Genomic DNA, 22,238 nt, shown 5'->3' with positions numbered 1-22,238 from the left:
CACTTCACACCAGTCAGAATGGCCAAAATAAACAAATCAACAAACAAGTGTTGGAGAGGATGTGGAGAAAAGGGAATCCTAGCGCACTCTTGGTGGGAATGCAGACTGGTACAACCACTATGGAAAGCAGTATGGAGCTTCCTCAGAAAACTAAAAATGGATCTGCCTTTTGACCCTGCGATTCCACTGCTGGGATTATATCCTAAAAGCCCCGAAACACCAATTCAAAAGAACCTATGCATCCCAATGTTCATTGCAACATAATTTACAATAGTCAAGTGCTGGAAGCAATGTAAGTGCCCATAAATAAATGAATAGATCAAAAAACTTTGCCCTTTTTAATTGGGTTGTTTATCTTCCTGTTGTGGAGTCATGTAAATTCTGTATAGGTTTTGGAGGTCAAACCCTTGTCCGAGGTATCATTAGCAAATATATTTTCCTATAAGATTGGTTCTCTTTTCATTTTGCTGATGTTTTCTTTAGACGTGCAGAAGTTTTTATTTTAATGGGATCCCATTTGTTTATTCTCTCCTTTATGCCCCTTTCCCAAAGGGACATGTTGGTGAAAATATCGCTATGTAGAATATCTGATATTTTCCTAACCATGTTTTCCTCTAGTATTTTTATGGTGCCATGACTTATATTTAAATATTTTATCCACCTTGAGTTTATTTTCATGTATGGTGTAAGTTGGCTGAATTTCATTCTTTTGCATGTAGCTGTCCAGATTTCCCAAGACCATTTGTTGAAGAGGCTATTTTTGTTCCATTTTATGCTTCTGTTCCCTTTGTCAAATATTAATTGACCATGAAGACTTGGGTTTATTTATGGGCTCTCTATTCTGATCCATTGATCTATGTGTCTGCTCTTATTACAGTACTAAAATAATTTTGATTACTGTGGCCTTATAATATAATTTGATATCATGTATTGTGATCCCTCCTCCTTTGTTCTTCTTTCTCAAAATTGCTGTGGCTATTCAGGGTCATATATGGTCCCGTATACATTTTTGAAATGTTTGTTTTATATCTGTGAAATATGTCATTGGTATTTTAATAGGGATTGCATTGAATCTATAAATTGCTTTTAGTACAAACACAAATTCTTTAATAGTTATTGAAGTGTGGTGCTCAGATTTTCTAGGTCTTCTTGACAAAGCTTGGTTACTTGTATTTTTCTAAGAATTTGCTCATTTTGTCTAAGTCTGTGGTTTTGAACAGGGATAGTTTTGTCCCCAGATGACATTGGACAAAATCTGTAGACAATTTTGGCTGTCACAACTGTGGGTGGGGTCAGCCTGCTACTGACAACTAAAGTGGAAAGGCTGGGGATATTGCTAAACACCCTGCAATGCACAGGCCAGCTTCATATCTCTCTCTTTCCCCCTCTCTCTCTTCCTCCCTCCCTCCATTTTGTTGATATGGTCTTTTGCTGTGAAAATGGGGTTTTAATTTAATGTAGTATATTTGTTTATTTTTTGTTTCCCTTGCCCAGAGAGATATGTCAGACAAAATATTTCTATGAGAAATGACAAGGATTTTACTGCCTGTGTATTCCTCTAAGATTTTTATGGTTTTGAGTCTAGCATTTTGAGTTTATTCTTGTGTGTGATATAAAGAGGTGGACTAGTTTAACTGTTTTGCATGTATCTATCCAACATTCCCATTTATTGAATAGAGTATCTTTACCCCACTGTATGTTTTTGCCTCCTTTGTCAAAGTGTAGGTTTGTTTTTGGGCTTTCTATTCTGTTCCATTGATGTATATAACTGTTTTAATGCCAGTACCATGCTATTTCAATTACTATGACTTTGTAGTATGTTTTAATATTAGGCAGAATGATTCCTCTTTGTTCTTTTTTCTCAAGATTGCTGCTGTTATTCATGGTTTTTCTGGTTCCATATGAATTTTTGGAATATTTGTTCTACTTCTGTGAAATATGTCATTGTTATGTTGATGGAATTTGCAAGGAATCCATAGATTGCTTTGGATAGTATGGACATTTAAATGATGTTAATTCTTCCTATACATGACTGTGGTATATGTTTCCACTTATTTGTATCTTCTTCAAATTTTTTACTCAGTGACTCATAATTTTCCAAATATAGATCTTTTACATCCTTAGTTATATTTATTCCCAAGCATCTCATACCTTTTGAAGGGATTGTGAATGGGAATATTTTCTTAGTTTCCTTTTCTGATAGTTCATTACTGATGTATAAAAATGCAACTGATTTCTGGATATTTATTTTGTATCCTGTTACTTTACTGAATTCATTTACCAGTTTTAGTAGTTTTTTTGGTGGAATCTTTGGGGTTATCTATACAGTATTATGTCATCTGAAAATAATGACAGTTTTACTTATTCTTTTCCAATTTGGTTGCCTTTTATTTCTACTTGTCTGATTGCTATAGCTAGGACTTCCAGTACTGTGGAGAATAAGAGTGGCAAAAGTGAACATCCCAATCTTATTCCTCATCTTAAGGGAAACTATTTTTGTTTGTGCTCATTGAGCATGATGTTGGCTGTGGGTTTGTCATATATGACCTCTACTAGGCTGAGATATGTTCTCACTATTTCACTTTGCTGAGAGTTTTTATCTGAAATGGGTGCTGGATTTTATCAAATGCTTTAGCTGTATGTATTGATATGATCATGTGATTTTTACCCTTTATTTTGTTTATGTGCTATATTACATTTATTGATTTGTGAATGTTGTACCAGCCTTGCAAGCACAGAATAAATCCCACTGATCATGCATGATCTTCTAAATGTATTTCTGGATATGGTTTGCTACTATTTTGTTGAGGATTTTAGCATCTATGTTCATTAGGGATATGAGCTATAATTTTCTTTCTTTGGAGTATCTTTTAACTGTTTTTAAAATTAAGACAATGCTGGTATTGTAAAATGAGGTGGGGAGTCTTCTTTTCTCTAGAATTTTTAACAAATAGTTTTAGAAGGATAGGTGTTTATTCTTTTTTAAATGTTTCATAAAATTTTCCTGTAAAGCCATCCATACCAGGACTTTTGTTTGTTGGTAGTTTTGTGTTACTGCTTCAATTTCACTAGTTGTATTCTGTCATTTCAGATACTCTTATTCTTCCTACTTCAGTTATGAAAACTTGTATGTTTCTAGGAAGTTATCCATTTTTCCAGACTGTCCGATTTGTTGAAATATAGCTATTAGTAATATTTTCTTACAATCCTTTGTATGTCAGTTGTTACTGCTCTTTTATTTCTGATTTTATTTGTGTCCTCTTTTTTCTCTTAGAGACTGATTATAGGTTGGTCAATCTTGTTTATTTTGTCAAAAACCAAGCTCTTGGTTTCATTGACCTTCTATAATTTTTTAGACTCTATTTTGTTTATTTCTGTTCTGATCATTATTATTTCCTTCCTTATACTTACTTTGGGCTTTGTTTGCTCTTCTTTTTCAATCTCCTTTAAGTGTAAAGTTATATTGTTTATTTAAATTTTTTCTTGTTTATTGAGATATGGCTGCAATACTATGAATTTCCCTCTTAGGACTGCTTTGCCTGTGTCTGATTTTGGGTTGGTTTGTTCTCATTTTCTTTTGTTTCAAGGTATCTGTTGATTCCTTCTTTGATTTCATTGTTAACCCATTCACTGTCTAATAACATGTTACTTAGCTTCCATACCTTTGTGTGTTTTTCAGTTTGTCTTGTGATTAGTTTCTATGATCAGAGAAGACACTTTTGATATGGTTTCAATCTCCTATAATTTATTGAGACTCCTTTACATTCTAACATGTGGTCTATCCTAGATACTGTTCCACACACACTTTAAAGGAATATATATTCTGCTGCTTTGGCGTGAAAAGCTCTGACGTTATCAATTAAACCCATCTGATCTACTGTGTAATTTAAGGTTGCCATTTCCTTGCCGGTTTTCTGCCTGCAAGATCTATCCATTCATATCAATGGGGTGCTTAAATCCCCTATTATGCCTGCATTACTGTCAATCTCTCCCTTTATTTCCATACAGATTTGCTTTACATATTAAGTGTTCCTGTATTGGATGCATAAATGTTTACAAGGGTTATATCCTCTTGTTGGATTGCTCCCTTTATCATTATGTAGTGTCTTTGTTTCTTACTATAAACTTTAAAGTTTATTTATTTTCAGATAACTATTGTTACCCCCGCTTTCTTTTTCATTTCCATTTGTGTAAAATATCTTTTCCATCCCTTTCAGTTTGTGTGTATCTTTTTGTTCTGAGGTGGGTCTCTTGTAGGAGATATATATATATACATGCATACATACATATACACATATACATACACACACACTATATATGTCTATATGTATCTAGATCTAGATCTACCTATATCTCCTTTTCTTATCCATTTATCTGCCCTATGACTTTTAATGGGAACATTTAAGTCAATTACATTTAAAGTGATTATTAATAGGTACCTATTTCTTGCCATTTTATTATTTAACTATGTTTCTCTGTTTCTTCTTCTCCTTCTTCTCCTTGTAGGCCCTTTAACATTTCTTGTAAAACTGGTTTGTGGTAACAAACTCCTGTAGGTTTTTCTTGTCTGAGAAGCTTTTTATTTCTCCTTAATTTTTTAAAATATTTTATTCATTTATTTTTAGAGAGGAGAAGGGAGGGAGAAAGAGAGGGAGAAAATATTAATGTGTGGTTGCCTCTTGAGTGCCCCCTACTGTGGATCTGGCCGGTAACCCACACATGTGCCTTGACTAGGAATCATACCAGCAATTCTTTGGTTCACAGGCTAGTGCTAAGTCCACTGAGCCACATGAGCCAGGGCTATTTCTCCTCAAATTTTAAATTATTGCCTTGCTGGGCAAAGTAGCTTTGGTTGTAGATCCTCGCTTTTCATCACTTTGAATATTTTGTGCCAATCCCTTCTCTGAAATGTTTTCCTGGAGAAATCATCTGATGGCCTCATGGGAGCTCCCTTATAGGTAACTGTCTTCCTCTTGTGGCTTTTAATATTCTCTTTGTCTTTAACCTTTGCCATTTTAGTTATTATGTGTTTTGGTGTGGGCATCTTTGGGTTCATCTTGTTTAGGACCCTCTGTCTTTCTTGACTTCTGTGTCTTTTTTTCTTCCCTAGGTTCAGAAAGCTGTTGGTCATTTCCTCAAATATATTATTGATTCTTCTCTCTCTCTCTCTCTTATCCTTCTAGTACTCCTGTGGTGAGGTTGTTACATTTGTCCCAAATGTCCCTTAATCTGTCCTCATTTTTTTGAAATCTTTTTCTTTTTGCTGCTCTGATTTGGTGTCTTATTCAACCTTGTCTTCCAAATTGCTCATTTGATCCTCTGCTTCATCCAGCCTACTGTTTATTTCTCCATTGTACTCATCATTGTACTCATCATTGTACTCTTCAACGTACTCTTCATTTCAGATAGCATAATCTTAATTTCTAATTGGTCCTTTTTATGGTTTCTATGTCCATTTCTTGAAACTCTGTATCTAATAAATTGCTTGCATCCATTTCATTTAGTTTTTTTTTTTCTGGAGATTTCCCCTGGTTTTTGTTTGTTTGTTTGTTTGTTTGTTTGTTTGTTTAATTTGGTGCCTGTGTCTTGTCTCCCCAATTTGTCTTCCTCTTTGTATTTGTTTCTATGTATTAGGTGAATCTGCTGTGACTCCCAGTTTTCATGGGGTGGACTATGTAACAGAGAGTCTGTAGGGTTTGGTGGTGCAATCTCCTTGATCACCAGACCTGGGTGCTCCAGGAATGTCCCTTGTGCACATTTTGTTGGCCCTTCTGTTATAATTGAGGCTTGATTTCTATTAGCCTATTTATGCATGGGATTGGTCTTCAGGCTGGCTGACCATGAGGTTCCAACATGACCCTGGTGTGCAAGCTTCTGTGCAGGTACACTGACCACACAAAGTGGAATTTGCCTCAGCAGTATTTAGCGCCTGAGATTTTCCATTGGATATGCTACATGTAAAGCTTACTGGATCCTGTTCTGATATTGCCTGAAGCTAGCCACTCAGTGTTCGTTCTGGGCCTCTTGGGAAAGACTCTAGTGTAGGCCAATGTAAGATGCTGCTTGTGACTGGCCCTTGGCTACCTGTCGGGAGCTACAAGCAATCCACAGTTTGTGGCTGCCTTTCCTGGGCCTGGGTGCATGTGGGAAGGACCAAGCTGTGCATCAGAACCATCTTTTATCAGTACTGGGCCCAGGGGCAAGTCAGCAAAAGTCCCAAGTCACTGACAAGATCTGCTTCCACCTGCCTTTGCCTGCTGGCTGCCTGTTAGGCTCAGTCGCTGAAAGAGCCTCTGGCTGTACTCCCCAACAGGGCATAAGCTCCACAGGGCACAGTGAGAAGGAGTCCAGAGTGTGAAGCTATTGCTTTCCCTCATGCTGATGCCACAAGGACAATGCTCCACCCAAGAAAGACTATGTCTGTGGTATGGGAGAATGACTCAGCACAGGGATTCTGGTAGCTGTCCCTTCAGCTCCCTTCCCAGAGCCACAAACCTCTGACTTTCCTCATGCATCTCTAGTCTGCCCCACCTTCCCTTTACAAAAGCCTTGGGTGAGTAGCTATTCACAAAATTTTGTGTGTTGGACCTTTAAAAGAGTGCCTGTATCTCTAGCAGACTCCCACCTCTTTCTGGTGAACAGAAATCCCACTGCTTTTCACAGCCAGATGTTATGTTGGCACGTCTTCTTGGCCCTGTTGCTTTGGGCTGGGGAGCTCATCTTGGGGTTTGGACTCCATACTTCTCAGAAGGAACCCTTCACAGCTGAGATATCCCTCCAGAACCTCAGCCACCATACACAGGAGTAAAGCCAGCTCTCTTCCTGTCTCTGCCCTTCCAACCAGTATCAATCTGGCTTCTCCTATAAATCCTTGGTTATTAGATTTCTCTCCAGCTAGTCTTCAGTTGGTTATTCCAGATGATTGTTGTATAATTTAGTTCTAATTTCAGTTTTGTCCAGGGAAGTGATGAATGTAGCTTTCTCCTATTCCTCCCTCATCTTGGATATCCCCCTGTTGTTTGTTTTTAATAGATCGGTCGCAGGAGAAAGGTACCTGGGAATTATATTATTAGACTGGATGCCTAAAAGATAAAGTGTGTTCTCTTACAAACACCATAAAAGAGAAACAGGAGCCTTCAAGATGACTTCCTGCTTTTGTGCCTCTCACTGAGCCCCAAGTTTCCTGAATTACCTAGGATTCATCCCTAATGCAGGTGTGGAATAGAGCAGTATTCCACATGTATAGAGCAGTAAGTGGGAATGAGGACTCAGTAAATTGGAAATTTGGATAAATAATACTTATAAGTGAAGTTTAGCTTTACAAAGCAACATTTTCAGTAATACAGTAATGTTTTCAGAACCTCACAGTCAGCCTGCCTGAGGGCTAATCTCATGCACAAATTAGCCAGTAGCAATCAAATCTAAATTTAGAAGTTCTAAATTCAAAATAAAAAGAGGGTGTTGACAAAAACAGGACTTGTATCCAGACTGAAAACTTGTCATACATTTCCCTTCATCACAGTTTTTTGTTGCTGTTGTTGACCATCTGTATAGAAGCAAAAATCCATTCGCATTCTCCAGAGTACAAAATGATAAGCTTGTAAAAATCTGTAAAACTGTACAGCTTTGTGAATATATGCTGGTGTTCCTGTCATCAGGGTTTCCTGTAGAGGAAATTTTGTTTGCCTCTTTCTCCTGCATCCTTCCACCCCTCTTCTGGGAATAAAATTGCACATTGTTGTTTAAAAACCAACTCATATATGTTCTTGATTCATGTAATTCTATTTAAACAGACAATATAACGTGCAGCTGGCCAGTGTTAATTGAATCAGATAATATATAGTAATTGGGTCTCTAGCAATTAAATCAAATGTAGTCATGCTACTTAAGCTAGGTTTATCGGAGTCACGGGACTCTTGACTGGAGCCCTCAGGAAAGAGATGCACAAATTTATCTGGGGTTTAACAGGTGGCAAATACTAATACTGTGGTTATTGATAGCCCTCTCTCCCACTTCATAAAAAAGGCTGGGCCTCATAAGGCACCTAACCTGGTGCATGTAGGAACAAAAGATTGCAAAACTGTTGCCATGACAAGACTCATTTGAGCTTCTGATTCAAACCTTGTTGGAAGCAAGATCCAGCCTCTTTCTTCTCCATTATCTGAGTCAAGAAATTACCTTTTTCTTAAAGAAATTCTATTTGAATGGTATTTCTGTTACTTATCACTGAATGTCTTGAGAAAAAACAAGGTTGGTACTAGGGCTAGGATATTTCAAGAGACAGACTCCAATAACGTGAGATTGGCAGAATCAAAATAGGATGTGGATTAGCAACAATTCCCTAACACTCAAATAGAAACAAAGCACTATCTTGTAGCATTTTTTAACATCTTTTAGCTCATTTTGGAACACTAGGTTTCAGTTAAGAATTGTTTTGTAGGCATGACTTCCTGGAATGTGTTTGACTATAATGAATTATTTTGCTTTTTATTTTTTTATTTTGTATAGGATATGACCTTGATACTTATCTGTTGATCATTTTTATGTGAAATTAGTTTTCCTGAACATTTAGAAAGTGCCAACATCCACACATGTGTCTGTAAATGGAAACAGAACCTTTTGTTAGTTGACAAGATCTGAAGCTACTTACTTGCATTTACACTTTTTTGGCATTCCTCTCTTACATAGAAAGGTTACTTAAAAACAAAAATCAGCATATTCATCCATCTTTATTTTTAGATCCTGATCTTTTGCCAGATTAGGATTGTTCCAACAACAACAGAATGCTCTCTGATCTTCACACTACAAACAGGGGTTATTTGTTCTACTGCACAGTGCAGCCATCTATTTCAGAGGGCCCTGTTTTCCACCAGCCCTGCCTCTCAGTCATTTCCTCCTGCTTCAACTTCCTCTGCACTTGGCAGTGCTTCTCACTGTACCTGGCTTTGCTTTCATGGATAAAAAGTAGACGTCTGTATTCCTTCATCGCCAGTAAGATAGCTGCTCATGTTCTTAGGAAGAAAAGATTTCTGTAGTTATCCTTAAACTTTGTTCTAAAATGATGTATAATTTTCCACTTATTAACTTCATAAAAATTTTCTTCTAATTATTATTTGAAAATTCACATCAGGAAAGTAATCTTTTTCCTCTAAGATTAAATTAATGAATATAATTTGATAAACAGTGTTCCAAAATCTTATTTAGAAACCATTCACTGTAATATATCAAATTAAGGTTTCCTGAAGCAATTTATACACATCTCGCCAACGTTAACTAAGTTAATTTAATAATATGCTAGAACAATTTATATAAAATTTATCTAAAAGTGATAATTAAATGTTTAAAATGCACTACATGTAGATATATAGTTTACACAGATTGTGTGAAACCATCAACTTGACTTTCAAAATCAACTACTACTTTCACTCTATTTAATACTTCCATGATATCCAGTGTTTTATTCTAAAATATTTAAAATTTGTTTTGCATTAAATAAGATTCAACATTTATGAAAAGATGCTTTTATTTTGAAATTCTCAATAAACTAAGTATGAAAACTAACATGCCTAGTTTATTGAGGATTTTTTATAAATAAAAATGTATATTAACCATATATATAGCATTACACATCATGATAGATATATAAGCTATATCTGTTGAGAGAAGGAATGAACAAAGTATTCACCCATAACCCTTAGTCTACCTTCAGATCATCAAGAATTAATATCCTGTGTTTTATGCCCAAAAAAATTCAATTAGCTAGTATGTTCACATTTTCCTAGTTAAGTGAATATTTTGTTTTAATCAAACTTTACAAGAAAGTATTTGTTTCAAGTGCGTACTACAAAGTATTTTTACACTGGGTATATGGATCTCTATTCCTGAATTACATAGCAGACTATGAAGTGACAGAGTATGTGATATATAGAGATAGACAAGATTATAGACATAGACATAGATTTCTTAAGTGCCTAGCACAGTGGCAGAACATAGCCATCACCTCAACCCTCACTATTGTTTATTTTGGTCCCCTGTTAAATCTGACATACAAGTAAAAAGGAGCAGCCATACAAACAATCTAGAAAAGGTATTCTAGGCAAAGGAAACAACAAACACAATGGCTTCAAGTGTGCAAAAGGACATTTATTTGCAAAGCTAATGAGAGAGTCTTGTGAGCAAGGAGTGAAAGGGTGGAGAAAATGGACAGATAAGAGAGCCAAATTGTTCAGGGCATTGCAGACCAGTGAAATATTTGGATATTTTCCAACAGCAATGGAAATCACCTAAAAGTTTTAAATAGAAGAGCAACATGATCAGATTTACTTTTTTAAAAAAGAGGTTGCAATTTAAGAGCAAAAAAAAAAACCAGAAAAGATTGTGTCAGGGAAGCAAGAAGAGCAGCAAATGCCAGTAAGCACCCAGGTGAGCATCCACGAAAGCCTGGATGAGGAGGTGGTCATGCAGCCGAGGGGCATGAACAGTGTGAGATCTCAGTTATTTGTTGAGGTATAGCAAGGAGAAGGGAGAGAAAAGTCAAAGGTGACATTGAGATTTCTGGCTGGGCAAACATGATAGATGATGTTGCCATTTGCTGACAAGGAGGCTGCCATCTTCAGAGGAATATGTAAGGATGATAAAGAATGTAAAAGTTACATTTACTCTAATATGTTTGTAAAACGGTGAATATGAAATAGTTAGCTATGAGTATCTAAAACAGGTATATTGGGAAAAAGTATTAATGCAACTTAGAAAACCTGTTTCAGTGCTGACTGGCTGCATATATAGTATATAGTTTAATTACTTATATTATTGTTATGATATTATAGCTTTCTTTTAAAAAAGATTTGAGTCCCCTAATAAAGTATCACATGTATTTTATATAAACAATACAACATCACAAAGTCTGATCAAGGATTTCAAAATAATTTTGAGAAACAAAATCCTTCATTTAATTTTAATCAGATGAAGAAATCACTAAACTAATTTGAGGTGATAGGAGCTTTTTACAGATGCAGCTAAAAAAGAAAATAGTTCCTTTTATTGAAATAAACCAGCTAGAACAGGTTGGGCTTTTAATTATATTATTCATCACTTTGTCTTTTATCTATCATTCTTGTTATCTTGAAATAACTCAGGGAAGAAATGAGACAACTCTCTTTGGCACTGTTATAAATAACAGCTGTTTTGCAAGAAACATTCATTTTTGACAGCTATTAATTTTTGTAGAAGATCTTTTGACTTCAAAAAAGCTATGAAATATTCACTTTATTTTAGGGAAAAATAAAACATAACAATTGACATTAAAATTTCTCATAACTGGACTTTAAATTTGAAATATTAAATAAATAATTTATTCTGAAATATCATTCTGCAAGTCAGGAACCAAAGACTGATGAATTAGATCTCTTTGTTCAATCATTTTTGTTCAATTATGACTTCAAGATGGTCAGTGTCCTTTGATTTCTTGACAGTTTAAGTTTATGCTAATGTTAAATTATCAGAAAATATAAGGATAAAAATTATACTGCTATACTTGAAGGAGGGGGGAGCATAGTCCATAAAAAATTTCAAGCTCATTCAACTAAGCATGAAGGTAAACGCTACAGAAAAAGGAGATTAATTTCCTCTTGAGAAATAAAGCTACAAGATTAATTACTTTAACTAATAAGTAGTAAAATTAGCATCTTCAGTAAAAGAGAAGCATGTATTACATAAAGTAAAGCAGTTGCACAAAACAGTTACACAAAACAGCGTGTTGACAGAATATAAATCAGATATATATTATATATATATACTTACATATATAAGTACATATACATGTGTGTTTCTATATGTATTGGCATATGACTAAAGATATAGGAGGTCTGTCCAGAAGGTACCCAGCCATTTAATATGAAAAATAGAGACATTTACTGAAGAAGATATGAGACAAAGAAACATTGTACATAGGACAATGATGCCTCAGTCTCCTTCATTAGGCACTTTGGGTCCTCCCACAGTTTTCTCAATTACCATCAACTGTCCTGTGATATTTTCCTCAATCTCATAGATGGTCTGAAATCTCTTCCCTTTCAATCTTTTCCCTTTTCCCTTTTTAGGAAAGCCAGAAGCCATAGGGCACCAAATCTGGGCTGTAGGGGGACTGAGTCACCTGAGTGATTTAATGTTTCACCAATAAATGCTGCAAGAGATGTGATGCATGAGTAGGTGCATTGTTGTGATGAAGCTGCCAATCACCAGTTGGCCACAGCTGTGGACTTCTGAATTATCCAAACAGTGTCTGGAGAGGAACGTTCACGGTTGGTACAAAATTAGGTGCAGATTCATTGTTCTACTCGTGCACTCATTTTGCATGTGTTGGCCACACAGTACACTTGCTCACTCAATGATGTCTACTTCCCCCGACTGACTAGTACAGTGAAGCCATCACTGTTCACTCATGCACATTCCAGTCCATTTTCCTTGGCTGCCAGGTTACATCGAAGTCATGAAACCTTATCATTATATTAAATGGCTGGACTTTTTTCTGGGTGTGTGTGTATGTGTATGCATGTATGTATAAATAATTATTCACTCATTCAAGAAATTACTGAGCATTTTCCGTGTGCCAGGCACAGAGATAGACAATGTGTATGGTGTGTTTTTTTTAAAAAAAACAAAGACCCAATTCCTGCTGTCAAAGAGATTAAACTCTAATGGGTGAAGGAATACATAGGACAAATAACCATCATACAACATGATACAAGAGTAAGAAATAAACTAGGAGGGGACTAGAAAACACAAAGGCTGCTTGTGTCAGTTGGAAGACTGATCTGTAAACACCTTTAGGGTGGAAAACTCAAGGAAGTCTGATTCATGTTAAAAAATTACATTAGGGATATCTCTTGTCAACAAACCTTGCCCTGCAAGACACCTCCTCTCAACCCCATTTCAGAAACCTAGACTACAGAGGATCATCAGGAAACACTGGGTCTTTTGCTCAATCATCCATAGATATGTTTTTGTACCATGGGAGCAGTTTCACTGGGCTGTGTATTGCACTTTTGAGAACTCCATTAACTGACACAGCTCTCATAGAAGATTTAAATAAAACATGTTTAAATAAATGACAAAATGATTCAAATGAGCATTTAATAACCAAAATTAACTTAGGTATTACTGTTTAATATATCCAATTATATCTGCCAGTTATTCCCAATCATTTCTCAAAAAAGTGAAAGAAAAATGTTTAAGTCTCAAGTTTATTCTTTAAAGGAAAGAAACAATGGGATATTTCATTGTTATCTCATGTGAATAAGAAAAGAATATGACCATATGACTATATGCAATATTTTACCCACATAAGTTGCTTTATATACATTTAATGCTCCTGGGGAAGTTCACGTGGTCCCCATATACCTACTATGGGTGTATCTTCTTGGCCAATCTCTCCTCACTACTACCACCCCCATTCCACAGAAACTCCATCTGGCATGAACATTGATTTTCAAACCCTTTAGAACCTCTCTATTTTAAACTTTTTACTATTGGTCACTGCTAATTTCTTAAAATAGTTAAGCCTTAGATTCCAAGATGCTGAGTTAACATGAGTCACTTTCCTCACTTTATTCTCTTCTTTGTTCTCTCCTGTGGAAAATCCCTATCAGCCTATCTCCCACTCACCACCCAGGGACCCAGGGCTCACTCTGTTCAGGGGCTTTGTTTGGGTATTTATGCCATCTGTACCCAAGGGTTGACTACCATTGGCATTGAAATACCACATTTTGTCTCCACAGCCCTAAACATTTTCTCCCTGGCCTTATTTAACTTACACTCTGTTATCTCAAATAAAATATGACCACTATCTCAATATTTTTTGGAAGACCTACCATGAAGAGTTTCTAGCAGCTTTCACATTTAAAGTGTTTATAGTTATCAAGAGGGCCACATGTGTACTTATGAAATTACTTCCAAACCATAATAAAACATGAATTTTTAATTTTTTCTATAAAAATCATTTTATACTGCTATTATACAGATCTCTTTTCTACTTTGCCAACTAGTTTCATTCTTACTACTTTGTCAAAATCAAAATCAACCCACAATTCACAAAATATTTTTGCTTTTTAAGGGATTTTAATTCCTAAACTCCCTAAATACTTATTTCATGTTTTTTACTGTGCCAGTATTTTACCCACCTCCAAAATTATGCCAATGTCAAATAAATGTATGAGGTTATAAGTCAAGAGAGTGCTTATGAAGGCAGAGGGTCTGGGGGCAGTGGCTAGAAAGGGGCCCACAGGTGGAGGTCAGAGGTGCTGATTATGTTCAGTTTCTTATTTGGGTGTTGATTGGATGTCAAGATGGTTACCATAATTTATTAACTTTTGTTACTTAAAACACTTAAAATGTTTTAAAGAAAATCAACCTACTAAAATCATCCCAAAATCTATGTTTATTCTGTTTCCCCTCTCAGCCTACATTTCCATGCTACTCACAAATTTAACAAATTTGAAATAATGCTGGGTTTATTTTAAAAGATCTAAGAGGATGATTATTTTTATCATTGATTTATTCTATTTCTACCATCACTTTTATGTTTCTAGATGGCTAAACAATATTAATATTATTTGAGCAAAGTAAGTTGTCTTCGAGTTCTTCCCATTGATCAACTTCCCAACATTCTGCTATGTCATGTGATCTAATTAGAGGATTCTACAAAAGCATCTGATGAGGTTGCATTTGAATCTGTGTTTTGGATGAGAGAAAGCAGGCATCTCGAGTATTGTGCTGAAGCACTGTAGTTGTGACAGGACATAGCTAAACAGTACCATTCTCAGACAGCAGCCATTTTCAGATAAGCAGTTATCTCAAGGTCTTACGCTAACCCCCACTTTCTGCTTCTGTATGTCCACTTTCAGCAGCTGCACTCCTCCCCCCTCCTCCTTCTGCCTTTGTAACAAGAATATAAGCCAGCCCCAGCCTGAGCTCAGAGCCCAGAATTTTGAGACGATCTCCTCTGGGTCGGCATGCACGAATAAAACCCCACTTCAAAAACTCTGATGTTGTCTGAGTCGCTTTTCTGTAACATTTTGGTTTCCTGACCGGGAAACAACTCATGGGAGCAGGCTGTTGCCTCCAGTGAAGGTGACCTTGGGGCGGCTGGTGGGGCCTGGTGGTGATAAGGAGGCATGCACCCCGGTGATTTCGGGTTCTGAACATCCCAGGCTCCGTGGGCTTGGCCCCTGGACCCGCTCTTTGACCCGGACTGGCGGGGTGCGAAGTGGTGAAATCTGGGAAGGCACCTATCAGGTAAGTGCCCTAGGGACCTGTGCCCGAGACCAGGCCCACCCTTGTGGTGGAAGGAGGGACTGATCACCCCTCAGGCCAGAAAGCCCAGGTAGGGTTCCCACTGTTTGAGCGGGTGGGAATGTGATAAGCTCTGTGTGCTTGTGTGAATGATTGTTTGTTGCTCCACAGGCAGAAGCCTATGGAGCATGAGTGAGCCCTAACCTGCAATTCCTCGGTCTATCATAAAGCATAACGGCTGGGAGTTTAACCCAAATTCTACACAGACAGCCTGAGCTAAGACAGACCCAAGTCCCTCGCAAGAGAAGAAACCAGGCGGGCGACCCAAGAGTCCCTTCCCTTGTCTGTCAGTGCCGATTGGGAGAATCCATCACTGGGGAGGCATGTCTCTGCCATGAGATCGGATCTGAAAGAGCAAGTCTCTGCCATTGGTGTTGTTTCTGATCAGAAACCCTCTGTACTTGAAGACCTGTTTAAGGTCACCTGTAAGACCTAAGAAAGGTCACCTGTAACCAGTTGGGGAGAATGCCTTTGCTACTCGGGACCCAGGAAGGGTCATTTGGGGCTGATGAGTGCTTCAGCCAGAGGCAAAGCAGCATGTCTCTGCCAAGAGACCGGGCCTGAAGGAGCATGTCTCTGTGAGGCACCGATGGACGCCTTGGTGCAAGAGAATGCCCCTGCCTGTGTATTGTTCTGGAACTCTGTGTTTTGGATTTTGCTCTGTATCTGCTCTGAAAAGGAAATTGAGGATTCCAGGGAAGGTTGAAACTTCACACTCTGTAAGGAAGTAAATGAGAAAGTATAAGATATGTAAATGAAGAAGGTCTGTGGGAAACTGTAAAAATAAATGGAAAAGTAAAAGTTTTAGGAAGAAATAATATGGTGTTAGTAATGGAATGTATAAGGCATGGAAATGCTCAGTATTAGACATCAGAATGGTGCAGCTAACTGTCTTGAAAGTTTGTTTTCATTTGAAAGTTGAAACTGGGTTTGTAATATCATCAAAGATGTACAATTTACAGGTACAGAGGACCTGTAAAATTGCCATTGCTGAATGTTATTGCAGGAAGGACCTTGCAACTGAACGTCTTCCCAAAAAGACAGTCTCACAGGCACAGAGACTGGTTTGGGGATTATTGTGTGAATTAAACCTGTGTGTTCTTCTGTTTTCATAAGACGTATGCCTATGATTTCATTACTTGAGTGATTGGTTGCAATATAGGCTCCACTTAAGGAGCCCATTTTTCATCATCGCCCCCTGAAACTCAACAGTTTGGCTGAACTAAGTGGTTGGATTGATAAGCAGTTTGGGTGATCTGTGGGCTTCACTTTAGAACTGATTTTCCCTTTTCTGCCTTGATGGCTTGGACAGAAAGGGTTCAGATATCTGAAAGGAGGGAAATCCTAATATATTCCCCTCAGCCTAAGTGAAATATAATGGGCCACAAGAGTTTTGGATAAGTGTAGCATGCCTTGTACACTTTCCTCCATATAAGCCATTCTTTACTTAAGTTCCTACCTTTGTCATTTAGTGGTTATGATTTAATTGTGCCCTCCAACTCTTTCCAAATCTGTATTTCCAGAATATGACCAGGATGCCAATGGTCCAGTAATGCCAGCTTTTGGACACCAAGCCTGTGACTTCCTGGTGACAGCCAACTGACCAGGATTCTGTAAGGTTCTTCCCCTTACAGGAAGGACTCCCTCCGTGCTGCACCCCTCCCCCTTCAGGGCACCCCTGACCCACGGGTAGGTAGGACAACGTCCATGTCCAGCCGGAAGTAGTTACAAGAAGATGAGACCTTCATCCATTGTCCTTTAAAAAATGTAAAGTGGGTGTATATCTGAAATAAGAGAGTGTTACAGGGTGAAGCCAAGAGGGGGGACTCCAAATGGGAATTTAAAATGGGGTCCAGAACTCAAGGCATCCAGGAGATTTTAAGATGTCTTCACCCTTTTCCCCACAGGTGTGAGCTGGGGGAAGGGACACATGGAGCAAGAATATGCAGGGCTGTTTTGTACAGCAACAGCTATACAGCTAATCCATGGCATAGTCATTTGACATACCTATAGCCTTCAGCTGGTCACTTAGATATGCTGAATAGCTGTGGTCATGCTCTGGGCCAGGGGGATGGAAAGAGACTTCCCCTCCCACCCAAGATGTGATTGGGGGGCAGGCCCCCTGAGTTATAGCACCTGCATGGGAGCTCAGAGAAGATTGGCTCCATGACATGGGGCCACACCTGCCCAGACCCATGATGGCAGCCACATGGGAGCAGGTACGGGCCCCATCCAGGATCTGCAGCCGTCAACGAAGCAGCCGTCACCCTCCACCCAGTTGTCCCGAACCCGTACACCCTCCTGAGCCAGCTTCCCCCAACAGCAATGAGGTTTACCTGCCTTGATCTGAAGGATGCCTTTTTCTGCATTCCTGTGGCACCTTCCAGCCAACCCATTTTTGCCTCGAATGGGAAGATCCATACACTGCGGTCAAGACTCAGTTGACCTGAACTAGACTTCCCCAGAGGTTTAAGAACTCCCCAACCTTATTTGGGAAAGCCCTAGCAAGAGACCTGAAGCTCCTCACCGAGGGGGAGCCAGACCTGACAATTCTGCAGTACGAGGACGACCACCTCCTGGTGGCCCCATCCCAGGAACGGTGCTGGGAATGAACACACATGCTGATGAAGTGCCTGGCTGAATTAAGGAAAAACACCAGAAGCACATCCTGAACACACTCCTACTCTTCACGTCGAGTTGCAGAGGGCACGCACCATGTATCTGAAGTGCCCCCACAGCCGTCCGTGCAGCCTTCTGTCATGGCCCTTCATGGTGCTCCGTCAGGTTCACCTGCCCCAGCAGCCTACGAGCTCCTTCAGGGTTCCAGTGTGTCACCCAGCTCAGCGCTCAGCAACCAGGCCTGTCGGAAGTACTCACGGTGTGATCAGGGGCACAGATGGAAGACGGCAGAGTTTCTAACACCCTCCAGAACCTCATCTGATTTCTGAGAAAAATGTTCATTCTCCTGAGAAAAAAGCCAGCCTGCACCCTGCTGCTGTGGAACTTGGCCCCTCTACCAGGCTTTGAAGGGTCTGGACACTCAGCCCCTGGAATAGGGAGAAAATGAAGAGAAAGCCTTCCAAGGTATCAAGGGGCGCCTCAGTGATGTTCCTGCTCTTGGACTGCCAGATCCAGGGCAGCCTTTTGATCTGTATACCCATGAGAGAGACAAGGTAGCCCGTGGGTCCTGACCCAGCCTGTTGGACCATGGAAACACCCGGTGCCTTACCTATTTAAGCAGTTGGACCATGTCACCACTGTCTGGCCACCTTGTCTGAGGGCAGTTGCTGCTGCCGTGACCCTCATGCAAGAGGCAGACAAGTTAACTCTAGGTCAAGAAATCAGTCTTCATGAACCACACACGGGGAACAGCCTCCTTGTCAGGCAGGGGCATAAGTAGCTGTTGAACCCTAGATTGACTCAGTACCAGGGCATCCTCCAAGGAAACCCAAGGATGCATGTTAAGACCATGAAACGAGTCAATTCAGCCACCTACTTACCGGCAGAACTTGGAGAGCCAGACCATGACTGTCTCAAAGTAACCGAAGAGGTCCATGCCAGCCGGCCGGACCTCCAGGACCAGACCCTGGCCCAACCTGATGTCACCTACTACATGGATGGGAGCAGCTATATGGTTAAGGGCTGGAGAGTCACCAGGTACACAGTAGTGGACGACTGCAGAATAGTGAAGACTGCCAGATGGGAGAATATATACACTGCAAGGGCAAGCTAGCAATCTAGTAAGGCAGTGCCATGCCCTCACACACATGGGCAAGACTTCCCTAGAAAATCTGCTGAAGAGGTATTTCTCTTTCCCCAACCTGGCAGCACTTTGTGCTTCTGCCTCAGCACAATGCATAACATGTGTTCGGAACAACATCGCCGGGCACCCGGGATGAGGCCAGGGTTACAGCACACAGGCAGACAACCCTTTGAAGACCTGCAAATAGACTTTACTGAAGTCAGGCCTAGCTGAGGGTTTAAATACCTCCTGGTGATCATGTGTACCTTCTCTGGATGGATTGAGGCTTTCCCCACCAAGACAGAGAAAAGCCAGAAAGTCACCCAAGCCCTCCTGAGAGAGATCATCCCGAGGCACGGATTGCCTCTGACCATTGGAAGTGATAACAGGCTGGCCTTTGTCTCATAAATCGTCCAAAAAACAGCCAAGCTTCTGAACATCGCGTGGAAACTACACACCGCCTATTGACCCCAGAGTTCTGGGAAGGTAGAGCAGATGAACCGGACTCTTGAAGAAACTTTAGCTAAATTTTACTAGGAAAATGGACTGCCCTGGACGGACTTGCTGCTGCTAGCATTGCTTAGGGGTAGAAACGCCCCTAACCCCTCAGGATATACTCCATACGAGTTAGTTTTGGGGAGACCTCCCCCAATTCTCAGTATACAAAAGGGGGGACTCCAGTTGCAAAGTGAATTAGAACAGACAGAATATCTCCAGAAGCTAGGGGAAATATTAGGAAAGATAAATGGGGCCAGTTTGGGCCAGGGACCCCACCCCAAGGGGGGCCAGCACACTCCTTTAGACCAGGAAGTTGTGTATGGGTAAAAGATTGGAAAAAGAACCACTCCAACCTGTGTGGACCAGGCCACACTTGGTATTACTAACCACCCCGACTGCCCTTAAAGCTGCAGGAATCACCCCTTGGATCCACTACAGCTGGGATAAAACAGCAGCAGATCCTGAGAACCTGAGGACTAGGCCTACACCTAGGCTACCCACACTGAGGCTCTGGAGGACGCCAGCCAGTAAAGAAGACACCAAGGAATGGACCATTGTTCTGCAGGGTACCTGACTTTGATTGGCACCTTCGCAGGAGCATTGGGAATTGGACTAGTGACTGTGACCCCTGCAGAATGGAATCCTGTGTAGCAGATTGCCCTAGGAATAGTTTATCTGTTTGGTTTCTGCATTTGGGTTTATTGTATGCTTCACTTGACAAATGCAGCCCCTCTCTCAGCCCCAACCTGCAAATGTAATACCCCGGGACATAGGATTATGCTCAGCGGTAGAGTGGTCTCTTACTATCTCCCAGGGTCAGCTTTCAGCTCCTCCATTGACATGCCATTGGGTTGTGTTCAGCCACAGCAATCCCTCTGTACTTGGGGAGGGAAGGTATACCAGACTGGAGTGATATCCAGGACCATAGGATACCAGACCCGGAGGTGTCAGGCATATGAGACCCTGCATCCTCCGGACCTTGGTCCAACACCTGGAGGCCACAGTGACTCATAGGGCAGCTGTGAAAGTGTTAGCTCTCCAGTGGTACCAACACCAGTATCAGCAGTTGCAACCCTCCCCAGCACCTCAGCCATATAGCCAGGTATATAGTGATGTTAAAGGGGTAAAAGCACCTTATAGCATCAAAAGGGGGAACTGTGACAAGACATAGCTGAACAGCACCATTCTCAGACAGCAGCGATTCCCAAATAAGCAATTATCTCAAGGTCGTACGCTAACCCCCACTTTCTGCTTCTGTATGTCCACTTTCAGCAGCTGCACTCCTCCCCCCTCCTCCTTCTGCCTTTGTAACAAGAATATAAGCCAGCCTCAGCCTGAGCTCAGAGCCCAGAATTTGGAAGACGATCTCCTCTGGGTTGGCATGCGCGAATAAAACTCCACTTCGAAAACTCCGATGCTGCCTGAGTCACTTTTCTGTAACATAGTGACTCCTGTAATTAATACAATTTACAAAACTCACATTGGTAGTGGCATCCCTGTTGAATGTGATTAATAGACTTCACCCACTAGTGCCTATTCATCCTGGTGCTTTTTCATACCGGAAAGAAATTGAAGGGTCACTAAAGATGGGATTTTGTTATGAGGTCTTTTACAAACCCAACTGCATTTGCTGTACCTCTTATGCATGTACACATATCCTGTGTACACACACCATATGCAAATACACCCCCATGTGCACACCACACATACATACATATTGTGCCTTTTCTGGAAAGAGCTACAATATTTCAAGTAGCTGGGGAAACTCATGTGAAAGGTAAAGAACAGTGGATTAAAGAATTATAGTGATAAACTATTCAGTTCTAAATAACTAGTTTTTTGTACAGCATGTTCTTCAGTGGTATTCAGATTAAGAGGAAAAATCCAGGCCAAGACTGTCATTTTCCACAAAATCAGCTAAAGTAGAATACATGAGCAACAGAAAAGGATTCCATCATATATTTCTCCCTTCAATACCGAGAAACTCAATTTGGCAACATTAGCATTCACTGAGTGCTTGGGTGGGCCAGGCCCTGTGCAAGACTCATCCAAATAAACCCAACAAGATCAAAACACAAGATGTTTTTAAGGATGTGATTTAAGTCAAGGATATGAGGAAAGTAGATGATCCTAGATTATCTAGGTGGACCACAAATGCAATCACATATATCTTGAGAAGATAGGCATATAGATATGAAGACAGACAGAGAAGGCAAAATGTAGATGGAAGAAAGAGATGTGGCCACAAGCCAGAGAATCCTGACAGGCCCCAAAAGCTGGGAGAGACAAGGAAGGCATTCTCCTCAGAGCCCAGAAAGGGAGTAAGGCCCTGCTGACACCTTCATTTTGGCTTAGAGAAACCATCTTCAGACTCAGGCTTGCAGAACTGTCAGAGAATAAATTTCTGTCAGAGAATAAATTTTTTAGCTACTCAGCTGAAGTAATTTGTTACAGTAATAACAGGGAACTAATACAGTAGATTAGGTACAACTTGAAGAATAAATATGTATCTACTTTGCTGAAACCTACTGATTCAAAAAAAAATTGAAGCAGTCAATACAATTTTCTAAGTATTAGCCACACAATAGTATACTAACTCTAAAACCATGGACCAGAGTGCCTTCTGTGGATATCCAGTGGCCCTCCAGAG

This window comes from Phyllostomus hastatus, unplaced genomic scaffold (genome assembly GCF_019186645.2).
Source record: "Phyllostomus hastatus isolate PE091 unplaced genomic scaffold, TTU_PhHast_1.1 phas_scaffold_21, whole genome shotgun sequence".
Classification (NCBI taxonomy): domain Eukaryota; kingdom Metazoa; phylum Chordata; class Mammalia; order Chiroptera; family Phyllostomidae; genus Phyllostomus; species Phyllostomus hastatus.
This window is presented reverse-complemented; position numbering follows the sequence as displayed.